Raw genomic sequence first — 21,207 nt, forward strand, 5'->3', positions numbered from 1 at the left:
GATTGGAGACAGACCAACCAATTGCTCATTGATTACACCATTGTCATTATCAAGCTGTGAAATTAAGGCATTTACATGAGCATAGACAGGAATGAAGGTACATCTACAGGCTTCATGCATGTCTGCATTTGTGGATTGAGTCAAACCCTTTAGTTCACTATAGCTCATGTAATGCCTAGTGAGGCACTCAACGGTGGTGACTCTGGTCACTGAATATGAGGTGTAGTGAGTCAGAGCTGTTGAATAGTAGTACCTTTAATACTTCCAGGAAAGCTGCAAACCAAGTAAGTCACAGAGCTGAACCCAGAACTCGACCTGAGTTCTCTGCTCTGCAGCTCCACTGCTTAGCTAATGTGTGTGTGTGTGTGTGTGTGTGTGTGTGTGTGTGTGTGTGTGTGTGTGTGTGTGTATGTGTTGGTACTCACCCATGCATGCATATGCATATTTAGGGACTGGAGGTTTACATCCGGTATTTTCCTCTATTCCTCTCCACCATATTTTTGGAGTCAAGCTCTCTCACTGAACCTGGAACTTGCCACTTCACTTATACTCGTTGCTAGGAAATCCCTCAGATTTGTCTGTCTTCTGCCTCACTTGCTATGATTTATGTGGGTTCTGGGGATCTGAACTCAGGTCCTCCTGCTTGTTCAACAAGCATTTAGCCAACTGAGCTACTTCCCAACACCACAGATTTGGCTTTTAGTCTAATGAATATTCTCTGGTTAGCCACATCTTCAGATGAACAGCAGTGAGATGGAGCAGTGATGGAGAATCAACCCAGACAACATCTCATGGGCACCGTGAGCCATGGAAGAAGCAGGTGCCCAGTGAGGGAGGGTGATAGATACAGAAGACCAAACTCAGAGTAGGGCAGGGCTGGCCTGCACACAAACCAGACAGTGCCTTTGGAATGGAATGGCCTCCAATGAGCCATGATTTCCCCACCTCACTCCTGCATGCAAACTTCACCCCACACATGTACCAAGTGTTAAAGTATGCACAGTGATGTGGACAGTCCCAGTTCTCTCATAAAAGCCTATTTTGGAGTTCAGTCCCCTAAGGAGATAGGACAACGGTTCTTGGTAGTGATGGGGTCTAGAGATTTTGTTCCAGGGACATTTGTTGAACTACAGCTTTTGGCCCTAGGGAAGGAGTTGTTGAATTATCCAGAAGATGGGATAGGGGAGACAAGGATGCAGACTAGCTCTGAGATAGAAACTGCCAGAAATCAAGGGCTTCCAGGGAATCACAAATGAGAGTCCTGCCAGGATCCCAGAAGAACATGGTGAGTGAGGAGTGGGCGGCTCCATAGTGTGCTGTTCCTAAGGAGTGCAGGGCAGGGATGCAAATTCAACTAGCTGGAAAGTCCAAGAATCAGTCAGGTTTGTGGGAGACTACAGAGTCATCATTCTGAGCTCATTCCTAAGTCCCTCTGGTTTCCTAAGACTGTGTCCAGTTGCCAGATGTGGCTAGCTTGTGAGTAAAGCAGAGTGGAGAGAAGCCCTCATCCCTCAGGTGGGTCTCTGAGTCTTCTCGTAGACTCCAATGAACGTGTTGCCACCAGCCTTTGTGGTGAGGCCTCATCTTGGAATCTCTGCTGGGGCAGACTGGAGTTGAGCTTCCTACCTTCTCCTAGGCCCTCTGTACCACACCAGGCACCAGTCCAGTAGCAAGAGGCTCTTGCCTTCCCATGAAGTCATACTAACTCCGGGTTCTCTCCTCATGCCTTACCAGACTTAAGATCATCTCCCATCCTGGCTGGCCTTTAGGGGCAATCCTACTACACCATTCTAGCCAGAGCCTCCAACGCCTGACTGGAAGTCTCCTAGGTATTTCCCACCTTGCCGTCAATTCCAGGGTGTTTGTGCTGTAGTCCTAGTGGAGTTCTAATTCTCTTTCCTGTGGAAAATTCCATTGCAATGGACCCTGCACCTATGGGCGTGGCCATGTTAAACAGGTGTCATTGAGTGGTCTTATCTGTGATAGATCTCAGGTGATGCAGGGTCCATCAGGAGCCCAAGTGCCTCAAAGCCTTTGTCTTTCTCTTCTCAGATGGCTCAGGAAAAGGCAAAAGACATCTCCGAATCTTCTAGGATGTCCATGGTAGACTGATAGCCTCTTCATTGCCAAGCCCCTGCTGTCCCCAGGTACTTTGCAACCCCAGTGCCTGCTATGGGGGTGGCTCCTATCTTTGGGATTCTAGGGCAGTGTAGGGATATCTGACCCCTATCTAGACTAGATAAACTATGTTTTCCTGCCCACTGGTTTCTGTGTCTCTATCCTTATCTACTAGGGCAATTTGACCTACTTTGAAGGTGGGTAACCCGGCTGGCCTGGTGATGGAAGGCAGAGATAAGTGGGGCTGTCTCCTGGGCCTGTGGCTTCCTTACTTGGGGACATAAGATTCTCATGGTATCCCCTCCCTGAGGCCCTGGCAGGTGGGGCTGAGGCTTCTACACTGCAGTTAGGCTGTAGTTGTGGTGGGGTTCACCTCTCCACAGTTGGCAGATAAGACAGAGAGCCAGCAAGGACTGGTATGGCATGGTCTGGCTTCTCAGGAGGACTTTGTTGCTCTCGGGGTGCAGGACTGAACTTGGCTCCATGACAGCTTCTTTTTTCACATCATCAAAATTGGCCTTGGAAGACTGTCCTGCCTGATGTATGATCCATTGTCCTGGGTGGGGACACCAAGGGGGGACCTGAGCTCATCTTTACATTTCTCTGGTCTCTGTCAAGGGCTACACTAAACACATTGGGAAAGAAGAGGCTCTCAATGTTTACCATGGCATCATAGCTTGCAGCAAAAGTGGGGTTCAGTCCTATTGCCTGGCTTCATGGTTGCATGGCTCTTTGCTGAGGGGTCCTGAGCTATGGACTGTAAGATATGAAACAACAGTGAAGATGTCCCCTAGGAGGCATAATCGCCCATTCCTCATTGGGAACCCCTAGATGAAGAACATCACGTGGACAGCCTCTGAGCTCAGTGCTGCGGGGTACACCAGCCATCTCATCACTGTGACAAGTGTCAAGGCTGGGCCATTTGGTGATTCGTGTTTTTCACACTGCTGGAATTCAAGACATCTGGGATGTCCAAGGTCTTTCCTTAACTCTGCATAATGTCAGTTTTGTGTCTGACAGCCAATCCCAACAGTGAGATAGAATGCTAGATAACCTATGTGAAAAGGCAAAGGGTGGGTTTATGGTAGATGCCTTCCTTGTAACAGAACTGTTCTCTTAAGCAGCTCAGTGCCCATGTGAGTACAACTGTCCTCAGCCTCGCCTGCCTGTGTATGAGCTCCCCAGGCAACACTGAGGATACAAGAGACCCAGGTCTCACAGCAACAAGCTTTGGCTTAGGAGGTCTGGAATGCTGGCACAGCAGGTGTTTAGTACTCCCTGATGATCTTAGTACTCAGTCAGGGCTGCTGACCTCAGAATCCTTCCTGAACATGGATGCATGCTTCTTGCACAGATCCTATCTGGTTCCTGTTCAGCGGGGGAAGGTACAAGTCCAACAATCAGGCACAATGGAATGGATAGGAACTGTGTCCCAAGGTCCCCATGTCAAGGGCTTAATCCCTAGAGTGGCACTGTGGGGAAGAGATAGGGACTTTAAGGGGTGAAGCCCACGTTCTTGGTCATTACTTGGTGGGGTGCCCTATAAGGGGTCTCTAGAACCCTAGTCTCTCCTCTTTGCACTTCCTGGTCAGGTGGTGAGTGGCTTTTGCTCTGCCACCCTTTCCTGCCATGATATGCTTCCTCACTACAGCTCCAAATCAACAGGCCCAACCAAGCACAATTGCAACCTCCAAACCTGTACCCAAAGTCAACCATTTTTGTCTGCAAGCTGATTGCTCCAGGCATTTGTTACAGTAAAGGAAAGCTGACCGACACATCGTTGATGAGAATCCATGGAGAGGAAAGGCTGCAGAGGGGACAGCTTCGAGGCCTCCAGGTCCCTGGTTCTTTCATCAGCACTTGTAAGAATGGATCTAGAATATGTACCAGGCCCCTCATGGCTGGATAATGTGAGGCTTAAAGATCCTTGGGGAGAGATGAAGTCACAACCTTAGGCCATTAATTAATGGGATTAAATTCTGCAGATATGTTCTAAAAAGAAACAGGGTTTGGATAGAGTTTGCCACTCAAGATGTTGTGTTATGAGCACTTGGTTCCCAATGTGACGATGTGAACATGGAGAGCATGTAGGAAGACTGCTGGAAGGTGGTTAGGTCATGGAGCCTCCACCCTCATGAATGGATTGGTGTTACCTCCTGGGCAAGGGTTAGGTCTTGTGGGGCTAAATTAGTTCCTTTCAGGATAGTTTTATAAGAGAGCCCTGTGTCTGCCCTGAACCTTCCTTCCACAGATGCCAATCACCATGCTGTCCTTGTGATGTCAATCACTGTGAGGTCCTCACAGAGCTGAACACCAACCTCTGAGTCTCCAGAACTGTGGAGCAAGTCAACTATCTTCTTTTTCTGTAAGTACCCAGTTTAAGGATATTGTCATAGATATATTGAGCAAAGCAGGCTATGATGCAACAGATATCATATAATTCCAATTTTGAAGAAAGGGGGAAAAAGTCATGCCCCTGTCTCACTGAGACAGGAAGCTTCTTTCCTCCCCTCCTCTTTCTGCCTCCTCTTCAAAACTATGTCTCTGTCTTTTGTGTAAGTGCGTGTGTTAAGTGTGCATGCGTGTGTGTGTGTGTGTGTGTGTGTGTGTGTGTGTGTGTGTGTGTGTGTATTCATATAAGTGCAGGTGTATGCACATGCCACAGTGCCAGCCTGGAAGACAAGCTTGGGTTTTGATTTTTCCCCCTCATTATTTGAGGCAGGGTCTCTTGTTCCCACTGCATTCTCAAGGTAGCTGGCCCACAAGCTTTGGGAGTTTTTCCATCTCCCTCTCCTTCTGTAGGAGTGCTGGAATCACAGGTGCACTGCCACATCCACCTTTAAGTGGCCCTGGGATCCAAGCTCAGGTCATTAGTCTCATGCAGAAAATACTTAATCCGCCGAGCCATCTACCCAGGCCTTCTTTTGATTTTTGAAACAAAATCTCATGTATCCTAGGCTGGCCTTGAACACCTTATCCTCCTGCATCTGAATATTGGAATTATTGAAAGCTGCTGGTACCGTCAGATAGTAGTCTTGCCCACTGCAGAGCCTGCTACAATCCCTGAATGCAGAGTCTCTGATGTTTTACTCAGTTGGAACATGTCAAAGAGACTGTGGTACTAAGCTGTTCTCATTGATCACAAACCATGGCTCCCTTATTAGTATCTATGGGAAATGTTATTCTGATGGCTTTAGAATCTCTCCTATATCTATGTCTACACATATCTCTATCTGTTATTTTTGTCCTTTTTTTTGTCATTGTCAGCACTAACTCGAGTCATCCGGGAAGAGGAAAACTTAGTTAAGAAACTACTTCCATCATAGTGACCTGTGTGCATATCTGTAAGGCACTGTCATGACTGATGATGGAAATGGAAGGGCTCAGGGGAAGTGGTGCCAACTCTGGGCGGGTGGCCCTGGGTTGTATAAAAAAGCAGGCTGAAGAAGCCATAAGGAGCATGACAGTATGCAGCACACCTGTTCTTGCTTCCGGATTTCTGTCTTGAGTTCCTGCTCTGACTTCCCTCATTGATGGAGCATGACCTGAGAGCTGGAAGACGAAATAAACCCTTTCCTTCCCAAAGTTGCTTTGGTCAGTGTTCTATCACAGCAACAGGAACCAAACTATCTTCACTGCTGTGGAATAATCTTTTCTTACACTGTACATATGTGTGACTCTCATTGGTTAATAAAAAGCTGATTGGCCAATGACTAGGCAGGATTTTTTTGGGAAAGAGAGAATGCTGGGAAGAAGAATGACAGAGTCAGAGGAGATGTCATGAGATGCAGAATGGGCAGCAGGATGGGAAGTAAGTACATGAGGTAAACAAGCTTTGGGGCAGCACACAGATGAATAGAAATGGGTTAATTTAAGTTATAAGGGCTAGCTACAAACAGGCCTAAGCTATCAGCTGAGCATTGATAATTAACATTAAGTCTCTGTGTGGTTATTTGGGAATTGGCTGGAAGGACAGAAAAGTCCACCTACACTTTGCAAACTCCATTAAAAGAGCTGGAAAGTAAAACACGCTGCTCATCAGTACCCAGTTGCTTAGGGTACTGATCCACACACATCCACAGAGGAGATTATTAAGACCATGTTGGGTTTGGTGACATCATGTGTCAGGAGGATTATGGGTGACTTTCTAAAAAAAGGGATAAGTAAATATAGACTCCCAACACCTTGGCACCAAGAACTGAGTCATTTGTCTTCAGCAATATTGACTAATGTCATTCAAGATTGACAGCTGAACAGTGTAAGAGACTGTCTTATTTTTAATTCTTTGACAGTTTCATGCATGTATATAATGAATTTTTGCCATTTTTGCCTTCCTTGCTGACTCTTACACCCTCTCCTGCTCACACTGAAACCACTCTTCCCAACATCATCCTCTCCTACTCTCGTGTGACAGTGCACACAAGTGTACCTGTGTGTGCTTGTACACAGGAGCATACATATACATGTGTACATGTGTTGTGCTGCACTGTGCCGACCTGCAAAAATCCCACACATCTTTTGTTCCACTGCTCTTGTTGGTTTACTCATGGAAATAAATCCTTTTCACATTTATTAGCTACTTGAACATCCTTTTCAGCTGTGGATTTTTGTTATGAATGTGTTTTCTGTTTGCTGTCTTTACCTGGGTACATATTGGAATTATTTTTCATTAATTTATAAGCTCTCTTTCTAGATTAAATATATTAATATCTTGTCTTTATGTTTCAGGCATTATTTGCCAGCTTGTTTATTCCTTTTACATTTTAGCATGTTTTCGACAGTATTTATTATCTCTTTTCTGAGAGCTAATAGAAAAATATATTCATGAGCAAAATTTGAAAAGCAAAGATAGGAATGTGAATTCTGAAACAAAGTATGTTTTGATTCCCCCAGAAATAATCACAACTACATTTTGGTGCAGCACTAGCTGCAGACAGGAACATGAGTTGTTGTTTTTTTTTTTCTTTTTAAGAAATTGGAATTATATAACATATGCTAGCTATATTGTAGCCTGTTTTATGAGTATTTATTTCCCTAACAATAGTCTTCTAAGTTGTGATATTTCATAGCTATAAGCTCTTCTGTTACAGAGTCGCAGTATATCACTTTAAACAATTGCCAAGTACCCAAAATTCTTGATGCTTTAAAACATTACTCAGAGTAAATACTGCAATGAGCACCCTTCTAGATGAGTTCATCTAATCATGTGGGTTAGATGTTGTCCTCAGCATGGGATTGTGAGGTTTGAAGATAAGTCTATCATGAAGATGTGATTAAAATCAAGATGGCTTAGTGCTCAAGAATGCTTGCTGCTCTTCCAAAAGATCTGAGTTTGGTTCCCAGCACCCATGTCAGGTGGTCCACAACTGTCTGTAACTGCAGTTCCAGCGGGCCAAACTCCCTTTTCTGGTTTCTGTGGGCATGTGCTCACACGTGGCATATATACACACATACACATGATGAGTACAATCTGAGTAGCATGTACCCACAGAACCTGGAAGGGTCTGAGCACACAGAATGTGAGGTAGCTAATAAATGTGAAAAATTGGGAAGCGACTCTTATCAGAGATCTTTAGCCTGGTGAATATGCATCCTGGTCCTTATAAAGATGAAACTGATAAATGATATTCAAGGGGGGAGGATGGTTGCCTGTGACAGCGGGCACAGGAGCCAGGACATTGGAGGAAATTTCTCCACATATAACGTGCTAAGCAATTTCTCCTCTACTGAGCTGCTGGAGAGACACAAAGGGGATCACTTGATGGGGAATGTGGGGTGAATAAAAGCTGGAAGACACAGAGAAAAGGTGAGGAGGGAGGTCAGTGGGGATGGAGCTCTGCAGACCCTGAGAGGGAGAGAGCTGACGTGTCCACGAGGGGAAAATGATAGAAGCAACTGAGAAGGAAGACAGTCTACAGATTCACTGCCAGAGTTAGTTCCCTGCTTCCTTGGTTTCAAAGGCTATCTGACTTGTTGAAATCTGCAGGCATAAAGGTGAACACAGATAAAATGCCTGTTTTTGCAGCCTGGTACCCATCAGGACTGCAAACCCAAGAATTTTGCAGGTAATGTCCATTCTTTGAGGTGTTGTTACACTCTCCTGGGGTCTAGATTGACTGGATGTGGGATCCAGGGCTAGACTGTCCATGCCAATTCATACCGAGACTGGGTTTTCTCTGACAGACAGGGATAATATGCATTCATGTGCTGCTGAAAGGCTGTCCTGCATCAGGGACCTTGATGACTCCCAGGGATTCACCTGCTTCTCTCTCACTTCTCTCAGCTCAGGGAACTCTCTTAAGAGCTCCACAACACTGCCTTTTATTTTCTCATTTTGTGTTTAAGATATGATAGGGAGCCAGGGTCCCCCTGAATGAATTGATCTGGAACTTCATATCTGTGGCCATTCCCATCTTGAATGTGTTGGAATTAAGCAAAGAAGACATGAAAACATTGTGGAGACCAAGAACATGCTGTGATGACAAGATGTGTGTGTCAGGGGAGGGCATCAGGCCTTGGCACAGTAGAGAGTAAAGTCCACGTTTCTATAGCCTCAGAAACCAGCCAAAGCCCTCGGTGAGACAGTTAAACTCGAAGTCCTATACTTGATGGCTCCTGACTTTACTCCCCCATTTGAACCACAGCCTTCAACTCATGCTGTCTGCTCTGAGAGTGTTTTTATATTCTGTTCCCAAGGCCTGTAGAAAACCCTCCTCTCCTTCCACCCTGAAAAATTCAGTACAGTCTTTAAAACAGAGTTAAGCATCAGGTCAACCACGCAGAACCAAGCCCCAAGCCCTAATCAGGGTTTTACATCCATCATGCATTTTCCTGTGGGTGCTCTGCCCTCACATTTAATTGTTGATTCATTTTACATGTATTTATGAAGCACTTTAGGGGGCTGTGCCGAGAGCTGAGATTCCACAGATCAGTGCACCTCTCGTACCTCATCAGAGAAGTTTCTCTGTGCAGCAGACAGTGTTCACAAAGAAACACAGTGGTCAAAGTTCAAGAAAATGAACATCAATGAAGTGCTCAGCCACAAACAGGATATCTGTACCGCACTTTCTCCCCAAGGCTCAAGGACCATCTCAGGAGAGAGGATGGGAAGATTTTAAGGGCAAGAGGCCAAGAATGACTGGGAAGAAACAGTTTTTGGACAAGAGAGGATGCTGTACTCATGAATTCACAGTATCTTTGGTTGTCTGAACAAGATCTACACAAGATCAAGCCCATCAATGTTCCAACACAAAGGAGAGAGGGTTCGTGAGAACCCACCTCTACTGCAGGAGCTAGGAATAGTTGATGGCTTCCATGGAAAAGAGTCAGTTTTCTTCAAGGATGTGGACCCTGGTAAACACTCTTGGGGATGTCCCCACACCCAGGGATATGCAGGAAGCATGAATTAGGTTCGATTTTAAAGAGGACATGAAGTTGTGGGTGAGGGTCAGGAGGTGAGCATGGAGGTGAAAGGAGCTAGGGTGAGGACTTGTGGGTCAATATGATCAAAATGTGTTGTATGAAATTATCAAAGAATTGGTAATCTTTTAAATAGTGCAGGCTTGTTGAATAATAATTACTTTGCTGATCTGAATTCTGCCCACACACTTCTTCATTTCCTGCAACAACCTGCTGAAGGATGCCCTGTCACTGGCCCTTCTCTCCTCATGAAGACACTAATGGATGAAGACACGACATCTGTCTTAGTTACTTTCCTATTGCTGTGATAAGATGCCATGACCAAGACAATGTATGGAAAAATGGGTTTATTTGGTTTATGGTTCCAGAGGGATAATAGTCCCTGATGGGGAAGCAGAGGTAGCAGGGGGGAGCAGAGGTAGCAGGCAGCAGCCAACTGGAGCAGTAGCTGAGAGTTCACATCTCAAACCACAAACAAGAGACAGAGAGAGTAAATTTGAGATGGTAAAAGTGTTTTGAAAACTCCAAGCCTGCCCCCAGTGACACACCTCATACAGGAAGGCCACACCTCCTAATCCTTCCCAAATAGTTCCACCAACCGAAGACCAAGCATTCAAGTGCCCAAGAATATGGGGGCATTTATCATTCAAACCATATTCCACTCCTTGTTCCCAAAGACATAGAGCCGTATCATAAGGCAAGATACATTTAGTCCAACTTCAAAAATCCTCATAGTCTTTCAGTCTCAATGCTGTTTCAAAGTCCAAGGTCTCTTCTGAGACTCAAGGCAATCTATTAACTGCAACCCTCCTGTGAAATCAAAAAGCAAATTGCATACTTCCAATATACAATGGCACAGAATATACATTAACATTCCAAAAGGGGGGAAAGGGATATAGTGAGGAGATACTAGACCAAAGCAAGACTAAAACCCAGCATGGCAAACTCCAAATCCTGTAGCTCCATGTCTGATTTCAAAGGGCTTAGATGCCTTTACCCTTCCAGCTTTGCTGAATACATCACACTCTGAATCTGATGAACTCACCAGGGTTCGGGTAGACCGAAGGAGGCATGGAAGCCCCCAAATCAGATGCCACTGGAGGGCATGGGGCTCTGTGGGAAGATGTCTATGCTGCTTGGGTGTGCTCTGAGAGAAGGGGCCATGCTTCATCTCAAAGCTAACACAAGAAACCCAGAATCACTCAGGAGTCTCTTCCCTCACTCTCACATGGAGCATCAAAAATAATCCCAATTTCTTTTTCATCTATTTCTTTTCCACACTCTCAGAGCCGGGGGGAGGGCGGGGAGGGGGTAGGAAGGTGCATTCTCCTCATGAGGTCATGCTTAAACTCCTTGTTGTGGTTTGAATCTGAAACATCCTCCACAGGCTCATAATTTGGATGCCTGTGTTATTTTGAGGAAGGCTGTGACACTTTATGGGTGTGTCTTACCTTTTGGTATTACGACTGACACTCATCCACAAAGTTCACACTGAGAACCACTGCAATTAAATTCCTTACCCTAAGATTAAAAAAATAAAAAATTCATAATGCTTTCAGTAAGTTTTAATTCTGCTGTGGGAGGCGTTCATAGCTGTCCTGAGAGGGTACAGTCCATGGCTACTGGTTGAGCTCACCTGGTGCCTGGCTGGTAGAAGGAGATTACTGGGGAGAGCTTTTAGAGGTAACACCCAACCTCTGGTTCCTGTTTTCTGCCTCTCGCAAGCCTCCACTTCATGCTGTCGCCTCCACAGACAGAGCAATGCTGCCATGCCTTACCCACCATCGTCACTGTAAACACTGACGATTATTAATTTGGTTACTTTTTTTGATGATTGAGTCCCAGAAAGATGCCTACCTTATCTGTTCAATCAGGAACTCCTCTGGGCACATTAAGCATCTCTCAATCCCTGCTCCTTCCTCTTTCAGAGTTCATCATCAAATACAGGCTCAGGAAGCGACGGGTCACTGAAATGTCCACAAACAGGTCCAAAACCTTTTCTGCATCTGTTTACCCAGAACCCAGATAGGAAGACCAGGGTGGCAGGGATGGACCCAGGTGTCCACCTGCAGGTTTGGACTTTAAAGTACAGCACACATCATCTTCCTGAGCAGACTATCAGTGACACTTCTCAGGGAAGACAGGACAGTGCCATTTGCTTTGGATCCCTTCACGGATTCAAGAAGTTTTTTTTGTTTTTTTTTCTGGGACATTCCCCCTGTGTCCTCACAAAAGGAAGACTTAATTCCATTCATGGCACTTGTGCTAGTCCTCTCTCTCTAGTGTATGTGCGTGTGTAATGTATGTGTGTACATGTGTGTGTTAGGGGGCTGTACTTACCTACGTCTGCACACAAGGACGGAAGAGGTGGACACCAGGTGTGCTCCTCTGTCGTTCCCCATCTTATTTTTTGAGACAGGGTATTCTTACTGACTAAGATGTCCTGGACCTTGCCGTTCTGAATAGACTGGCTGGCCAGCAAGCCCCAGCATCTCGCCCCATGCCCCCAGCATTGGAGTTACAGACACATACCACTGTATGTGGTTTTTATGTGAGTGCTGGGGACTCATGCTTATGCAGCAAGCACTGTGTCCACTGACTCATCTCCTGAACCCCTCTCACTGCCCTTCTATTGATGCCTCTTCCTTGGGAAGGACTAACTGGAAACATCTGGAGAAATCCAGCCATTGTTGGTCCCTTTGAAATCTGCCATTCAGGGTGAGTTTCTGTTTTTCTCTGTTCCCTCCCATGCCCTGGCCTTTGAGGAGGAGGTAACTGCTCATGGCTGGGTGATCGCTGCTCATGTCAGACAACTCTAAATCAACTTTATCCAGTTCCCACTTCTGTGTACCTCATCATCCCCCAACTTCCCCACTATCAGTGACGATGGCCATTCCAGCCTCTACCCATCTTTCCTTTGTTACTTCATCTGTTTAGATCACAGGCAAGAATGGTGACAGTAGAGACTTGCTTGGATGGTTGAGCCATCTCTGGTCTTATACATACCTGGTGTGGTGGCAACTTTGCTGGGGCCAGGAAAGTGGACCCTGCCTTGAATTGGTGAGCTGTTTGACCTTGGTGTTCTCAAGGAGCTAGACAGGTCAGGTGGATCAAAGTAGTTCCATAGTTGAATTTTAGCTTTCAGAGCTGGGAGAAGGATTGTGAGTCTTAGGGTATGATGCCATTCTACTTAGTGAGTGACCGCAGCTTATGAAGTCATTGCCCACAGAAAAGAGACTTTCTATAAAAGCAAATGGCACATCTTTTGCTGCAAAGGGGCCCATGGGCCATATGAATAGCTAGAAGCAAAAGAAAACTAGGCATTTCGAGAACCTTGTGAAGGGCACATGGTCACTGTAGGTGACCTGAGCAGATGTCAACCATATGGGGCCTGGCAAGCAATGCCAGTCATGCTGGCTATAGACAAGGCATGAGCACTTGGCAGTCACAGGTAGCTTTGGAGGCACCATGACCTTGAAGTGCTTATATCCAGGAGACAGAAGCTTCAGGAAATTAAAAGAAGCCCAATAGGCACAGGGACCCTGGACATATGCAAATACAGGAACCTGGTCCACCGATGCAGAGGCTCTGCATGCATGCAGGTGCAGGGGCTAGGGTCTGTGATGCAGAGGCTCTGCATGTATGCAGGTGCAGGGGCTAGGGTCTGTGATGCAGAGGCTCTGCATGCATGCAGGTATAGGAGCTAGGGTCTGCGATGCAGAGGCTCTGCATGCATGCAGGTATAGGAGCTAGGATCTGTGGTGCAGAGGCTCTGCATGCATGCAGGTGCAGGGGCTAGGGTCTGTAGTTCAGAAGCTCTGCATGCATGCAGGTACAGGGGCTAGGGTCTGCAGTACAGAGGCTCTGCATACATGCAGGTGCAGGGGCTAGGGTCTGTGATGCAGAGGCCCTGCATGCATGTAGGTTCAGGGCCTAGGGTCTGTGGTGCAGAGGCCCTGCATACAAGCAGATGCTTGGGTTCAGGTCTTCTGGATACAAGCATAGGCACTGATGTTCCTGAACAGGGCCAGCAGAAGCAAAGATTGGAACAAAGCCTTCTCACCCAGGATAGGGCCTGCTGCTTACCTCAATAATAAAGAGAAACAGATGAGGGATAGCGAATTTGTTTGTGGATGAGAAGCTGAGAAATGATTGTACAGTCCAGATGTGTAAGTCCACAGACCTGTGAGCTATGAAAGCTGCGGAGATTGGTCTTCTGAACATTTTTCTTTTCTTTTTTTCTTTCTTTTTTTTTTTTTTTTTTGTCAAACTTAGACCCATGTAGAGACCAGAGGCTTGTAAGCAGCTTTATAACTGGAGGGTACAATCTACCATGGGATCCCCAGACTGAAAAAACCTGTTAGGACATGCTGGCTGGAGTAAGATGAGCAGGGAGCAGGTTCTGTGGACTGGAAAGGTGGCCTCCTCCTTCTGAGCAGGTAGGTGAGACCTTCCCGTTCAGCATGAAAAGTGAAGAGGGAGCAGGCTAAGTGATTCACAGAGTGCTGTCTTCATTGTCCCCACTGGAAGATGGTGTCTGAGTGGCTTGAATTTGTCACCTCTGTGGCTGTGACACTGCAATAAGCAGCCTAGACAATGTGAAGCATTAGAATAGGGTTTACCCAAGGCCCTTGGTACAGGACAGCTGCAAGAGTCTTTGGGGAAAGCAAGAACTGGGTTCCAGAAATATCATTTTCCTGGAAGGAGTAAGGAGAACACATTAAGATGTTAGGTGTTAGAACCAGTGGGATGACTCAGTGGGTGAAGGTACTTCCTGCAAAGCCAAGATTGACCATCAGAGTTACAACCCCAGGACCTACATGGTGAACTGAAAGAATTAACTCCTGCAAGCTGTCCCCTAACCTCCATGTATGTGCAGTAGCGTGGAACCCCTCCTCCCCACACACAGTGAATGTCTCAGTTAGAGTTTCTATTGGTGTGAAAAGACACCATGACTGCAGCAACTCTTACAAAGAAAAGCATTGGGTTAGCTTACAGGTTCAGAGGTTTAGTCCATTTTCATCATAGCAGGAAGCATGGTGATATGCAGGCAGACATGGTGCTGGAGAAGGAGTTGAGAGTTCTACATCTGGAAGCGCAGGCATCAGGAAGACAGAGTAACACTGGGCCTGGCTTGAGCTTCTGAAACCCCAAAGCCTATCTACTTCTGTCATCTTCCTCTAACAAAACCACACCTAGTCCAGCAAGGCCACACCTCCTAATAGTGCCACTCCTGTGGCACCTATGGGGACCATTTTTATTCAAACCACCAGAACGAATATATGTAATAAATTAAAAAGATAGATTAGACATTGGGATGTTTTCAACTCTTGCTGCTTTGGGGAATTGTACCAATCTTGTACTAGTCAAGCTGACTTATTTTATTACTTCTTTCAACTCTTTAAATAACATGAAGCTCATAAGATAATGGCCTAGAACCATAGTGGCTCCTCCAGCCCCAAAGAAACCACAGAATCACAGTGAAGGGAAATCAGGACTGTCTCCAGACTCCCAGATGCTCCAGGAATGAAGGACTCTTTAAGCCGAGACAGAGGAGCACAATCAACCAGACACATTAGTGTTTTAGGAGTTCTGAACCTTTAACTTGGAAAGACCTAAATTCCCATGACTATAGTCTTCATTTCTCCAGGCTTTGGCCCCTGGGGGGATTTGAGCTTCAGACCATCCTCTCTCAGCTGGGCTTTGGGAATCAATGCACTCTGCACTCTGATGTCACCCATGATGCTGCTTTTGGCAGGTGCTAGGGCCAGGCTGTTCCGTGTCCTTTCATCCCACTGTAGACCTTGGGTGGTCAGCCAGCATGGATGGAGACAGCAAGGGACCAAAAGAGAAAGACACTCCAAGTTCAATCTCTGCAGAGTGAGCCTGGCTTTGGATCCATTTCACAAATCTAACCCTCCCTCAGAGCTTCTGTTTGAATGGTGCCAAGGCCCAGAAGATGAACTGCTGGTCTGTTCTCTTCTTTCTGGGACAAGGATAACACATACTACATCCTCTGGGTTAGGAACATGTTAACCTGGGGTAAGTTGATGCAGCTTTTCTTTCTGAGTGTATGATGCTTTGTGTATGAACGTCCCTTTTCTGGCTTCTGGTTCCTGTCTTGCATCTGAATATGGTCATAACCAAAGAGATACGGTGACTTGGATCTAGAAAATTCCTCCAAAGTCCCAAGTACTAAAATCTCTCTTCCTCAAGCTGTGTTTGTTGGATGTTTTCTCATAGCAATGTTAAGGCACTAACACAGCTCCAGACTAAGTCTCCTCTCACAGCCAGTCAGCTACCACGAGGCCCTGCGCTTCAAAGAGAGGCAGACCCCTGGCTGAAGGAAACTCCTGGCTCCAGCCTTGTAAGAAAGAGTGGTCCTCATCATAAAATGCTCTGCGTACCACGCAGTAGCTTAAATACAGAAATTCTGTATCAAGCTGGGGGCTATGAGTGGAAACAAGAGGGGAGATGGTTTTCCATCTCTGTACTTGTAACAACTTTAGTGTCACATGCATCAACTCCACATTTTTTGAATTCAGCTCGAATTAGGATTGGATAAGGAAGTCTTTGCCACTGTTTTCTTCCCTTTCAAGATTAAAAGAAAAGTCTAAATACAGGCTGCTTCCTGTATTTAGAGTGGGGTGTGCATGGTGTGAGGACACTGGCTGTGCACACAGCGTGAACAAGGCCATGCACCCTAGGGCCATCTGACACCTGTGCCTCCCTGAAGCCTTATCCTCTTTGATGACCAACTGTCACTCCCACAGCCCAGAGAAGAAGGGTCAAGTCTTGTCTCTGTTTGCCTTCAAGTCCCCTCTCTTTGCTCTCTGCTTCCCAGCTACAATGTGGCTTCTACTGTAGATCCTAATCTTCCTCCATCTCTTCCTTCAGATCCTCAGGGCCCATGGTTTCTTTGGAACCCAAAGTGAGTTCCAAACATAGCACACCCTGGCTGTCTATGAGAACCAGAGATGTCCAAAGATCAGGCAGGCTATGGGTCTCTTGTGACAACCCAAGTCTAACCTGTTGCTTCCTTCTAGAATGTTCCCTTGGGCTGCCCCCAAGAGGTGTCCACACATTGCCCTCAAAAGCTGAGAGTTTTCTCAATGCTAGCTGCACCTCTAAGGTTCCCAGAGCTCCTCTGAACAGGCTTGTCATGATCTCACAAGCCACTCCCTCTTGATCCTGTCCACCTTTATGTCTATGTGTTCACCCATCTCTTAAAGAGATATTCACTCCCCCCTCTTAAAGGCAATGAGGACATTTAATAGTGAATTCAGATGAGTGGATGTAGGGTCTGGGGGTGAGAAAAACTAGCTAGGGGTACTAACCTCAGTCCTGATGGTGATGGTAGCCCAAGGGTGGATACTTTTGATAAGTTTCAAATAGTATATTTCCAAGCAGAGAATCTGCTCAGATCATGCCACAGCTCAGTGATCAGATAGACACAAGAGCTTTCATGGAGCCTTGAAGTACAGGAAAATCAGTTACTATTACAGGGCAGAAACACCCCAGCTCAACTCTAGCTCTTTGCTTCTTTAGGTTTTCAACTTGGGCAACTTGTTTCAAGTTCTGAAAGTTCCCTATTCAGAAAAAATGGAAAATCAATATTGATTTTGACAGGTGGGAGCTGTGAGGATCTGATTAAATACTACAAAGATCTAAATGGGGGGGGGGACGATGTGCCACATGCAGGGTTTAATTCATTTCTTTAAACATCCATACTGAGTTTAAACATGAGGTGCTGGGTTGAAGACATCCTAGACACTGGCTTATTAAATTGATATGACAGATGAGGACACTGATCCTGGGGATGCACAGCCAGCAGCTGGAATCTGGAGTCCCCATTCTTTCTGCAGCCTTGACTGACTACATGTTCACTGTCCTTGCTGAATCCAGAAAACCTTTTTTTCTAAGAACTGCATGGAAGAAGCCAGTCTTTGACCAGCCCCCACCTGGGACTCTTTCTTGGACATTATGGTACTTTCCAGAGGACACAGCTACCTCTCACAGGGTTGAGTAGCAGCAGAGCACAGCTTGATCTCAGACCTATTTCCAAATCCAGGACCTCTCTTGTGAACATCATGGCCCAACTCCCTATGAGAGCAAGCTTGGCCTCCTGTTTCTTGGTACAGATAAAGATGGGCTTTCAGGCCATGCTCTCCAGGATGCTTTAAGGCACCTTCACCTAGTGAGGGCTGCTGGCAAAACACATCCATGGGATTTTCCGCCCTGTGGACAATTTAGGAATTCATATTGAATAATTATAGATGACCTTTCCCTTTTATGTAGTGTTTCAATTCCAAAGATTTTTCTTCAGGAAATACCGATAGTCTTCTTAAAGAAATTATTGTATGCAGGATCTCTATATAAACAACTCCATCAGTTATCTATGCAGCTAAAATTCTAGAAACACAAGGTGAGTATCCATCAGTACTGGAGCATTCGGGACTTTACAGAGTAGCCATAAACCAAAATACTGTACAACTATTAAAAAATCACTAGTCTGTAAGGGTACCTAATGACATAGAACATCTCTGCAGCAATTTTGAAGAGTAAAAATAGGCATAAAATTCAAATATACATATGTATGGTTGTAGAAAATAAGAACAGAATAAAACACACAGGAAAGTTTATAGACCTGATATTAGAATAATAGGATTATGGAGGAGATTTTTTCCTGGCTCATTACTTTTTGGTGTTTTCAAAAATTAGATAGATAAGAGATAGGTGTTTGATAACTAAACAGAATGGAGAGATGTATGATAGACCCTAGATAAGAGAGATAAATGATAGACAGGAGAGATGGGTGATGATGACAGTCAGCTATTTAGACAAACAGACCAGAAGAGGTAGATGATGGGTGAATGGATGGACAGACAGATGGACAGATGGACGAGTGAGATAGATGAAAGACAAATGGGTGGATGGATAGATGGGTGAGGATGGCTGGATCAGTGAGAGAAAGGATGAATGACTAGGAAGATTAGTGAATGGATAAGAGTCAACCCAGCAGATCCTAGCTGTTTCACTTCATGATGCAGACCATCAAGAAGAGGAGGCCAGTGACAATGAGGCTGACCCTGCAGCTATGAGCAAGCACTCTGCCGGACAGCGTGATCCCAGAGTCACCTCACAGCAGCTGTGTGGACTTGGGTGAAGTCCTCGGGTTAAGGTTACACAAGTTTGTTTTAGCAAGAACATTTAATGCTTGCACCAGGAAGTGTAGGGATCATCAGTATCGATAATGTGAGTGCTTGGGTTGGTGGGTTGGGGGACAGAAAAGACCTTTCTGATGAACTATTTTTGAGAATTTTTTTTTTTTTGGTTTTTTGAGACAGGGGTTCTCTGTAGCTTTGGAGCCTTTAAGGACTGCCAAGAAACAGGAAAGTGTGAAAGGTGAAACAGGGCAAAGAAGAATAAGAATTGGGATGGCAAAGATTTAAGAACATCTCATGAATCAAAGACCAGCTGGGGTGTGAGGGCAGAGAGGGATAGTCAAGAGGGCCTGGTGAGGTCAGCTGTGTTCAAATGTTGTGGTCCATAAGAAGGTGTTTCATGGCACTGGGAGGCCATGAAGAGTTTTAATTCTCTGCATATATGCAGAGATGTATGTACCCCAAAAGAAATGAATCCAAACTCCCAAACATGTCTGCAGTCTTATGGTCATTACAGACAAGATAGGGAAACCATCAAGATTGAAACACCTCTTGTGTGACTTTCTAGAAAGACAAGAACAAAGACCTGGAAGTCCCAGATGAGGCAGTGAGAGTAAACTAGAGAAATGGTGCACACAAGCTCAGCTTGGAGGACCAATGAGCGTATTGGAGTTTCTTAGAGGAACATGAGAGACTCAAAGGTGATTGTGTCTCTCAAAGACCTGTTCCAGTGTCCCTGGAGCTTCCCTCACAGTTTGGAGTCAGTTCCAGCTTGACTCTTCCCCAGAAAGTGGTTACTGGTTATTTAATGTTGCTATGGCCATGTGAGTCTCATCAGTCCCTGTTATTCCTCTTGGAGGGAATTGTCTAATACTGAAGAAATAACTACACAATATCATGAGCTGACAACTGTACTAGTCACCATCTACTTCAAATAGAAGCTTCTATGATGAGGGTTAAAAGGTATATTAATATATGAGAATAATGGCAAACTATTACAGACAGATAGATAGACATATGCACATGTGTCATGCACATATATATGATGGAGGACCATTCAGCCACAATAAAGGGGAGAGGATATTGGGTTAAGTGAAATAAGCCAGACATGGAAAGGCAGACTCTAAACCTTCACAGCATCTTACATACACGTGTAATCTAAAATGATATCAGTAAATAAAAATAAACATTGAAGCATTACTTACAGGTCATCTTAGGGCTGGGGACACAAGCAACAGGATGCTGCAGAGGGGGATGCATGCTACAAATTTACAAATTGATGCTATGAGTTAGCCCCTGAGAAAACTATGAAGTGCAGAGGGTAAAGACCCATTACCAGGACTCGCTGATTGTAGTAAATGTCCACACTGACAGGTACTCATCCTGGGGAGGCTATGCATGCATGGCAGAAGGCACATGGATGATTTCCATGACTTCAGCTCAGTTTCCCTATGAACCCAAGACTGCTGTCCCAAGTCAAGTCTGATAAAAAATGTATGAGAGAGTGAGAATCTCTTGATTCCACAAGGAGCCATTAGAGACGACAAAGAGATTTGAATGGACAGTTTCATAACAGGTAGAACAGTCATGCCACTGGAGTCCCCAGAGTTAGTTCGTGCATGAAAATGTTTATGATAGAAGATAGGCAGTTACAGACACTGAAGACGTAGAGAATGCTTGTGTGTCACTGGCCAGCAGGTGAAGTGACTCTGGAAAGTTAAACGTGTTGGTCTGGGGAGGTGGCTCAGTGGTAGGGTGCTCACAGGTTGAAGCCCTGTGTTCATCCCCCAAACCTAAAAATAAATAATTAAATAGTCTTAGTTTCTTTTATCTGCTGCTGTGAAATACTTCAACAAATGCAACTTAACGGAGAGAGGGGTTATTCAGGCTCACAGTTCATGGGTACCATTAATCATGCTGGTGAGCCAAGATGGCGGAAGCTTGAAATGGCTGCTTATATCATATCCTAGTCAGGAACAGAGCTATGAATGCTGCCATTGCTCGTCTCCCTCTTTACACTTACACAGTCCAGGACCCCAGCCAGGGAATGGTGCCATGCAGAGTGCGTGGGTCTCACTCCTCAATTAACATAATTATAATTATCTCCAGAGACCCACCTCCTAGGTAATCCTAGACTGTGTTAAGTTGACCATCAACAATGATCATCACATGGATTAGTTAATAAAGTCAAGCATGTCACTGCCATGGGAGTCAATAATCTCACCCTTGAGTGTACTGATGGAAAATGAAAATGTATGTCCACATAACAAATTGCATATGATTGATCAAAATCAGCATATGACTTTTACTAGAATGTGAAAAATACCCACGTGCTCACCAGTAGACAAACAGATAATCAGAAAGAGGAATGTGTGCAAAATGCCAAGAATACAGCTGCAAAAGGGAACAAATGTGGGTTCTTGCTAAACGTTGGTCAGTTCTTAAAGATGTTGTGATGCTTAGTTACACAAGGCTGGTACAGCTTGAAAGAAAACAGCCCCTAAAG

At 45.3% G+C, this 21,207-nt stretch overlaps 1 long non-coding RNA gene across 1 annotated transcript in view; it reads left to right on the forward strand.

Annotated features, from left to right (window-relative positions):
* The first annotated feature begins 491 nt into the window (after positions 1–491).
* LOC128110914 (uncharacterized) overlaps positions 492–21,207 on the forward strand; it is a 31,331-nt gene continuing 10,615 nt past the window's right edge. The window contains exons 1-4 of the long non-coding RNA XR_008218381.1: positions 492–1,829; positions 2,053–4,483; positions 13,813–13,976; positions 15,296–15,579. This is a non-coding gene — a long non-coding RNA (uncharacterized LOC128110914). The remainder of the gene's footprint in view (positions 1,830–2,052; positions 4,484–13,812; positions 13,977–15,295; positions 15,580–21,207) is intronic.

The sequence above is a fragment of the Peromyscus californicus genome, unplaced genomic scaffold, assembly GCF_007827085.1.
Source record: "Peromyscus californicus insignis strain IS unplaced genomic scaffold, ASM782708v3 Scaffold_15__1_contigs__length_86483966, whole genome shotgun sequence".
In the NCBI taxonomy this organism is placed as follows: domain Eukaryota; kingdom Metazoa; phylum Chordata; class Mammalia; order Rodentia; family Cricetidae; genus Peromyscus; species Peromyscus californicus.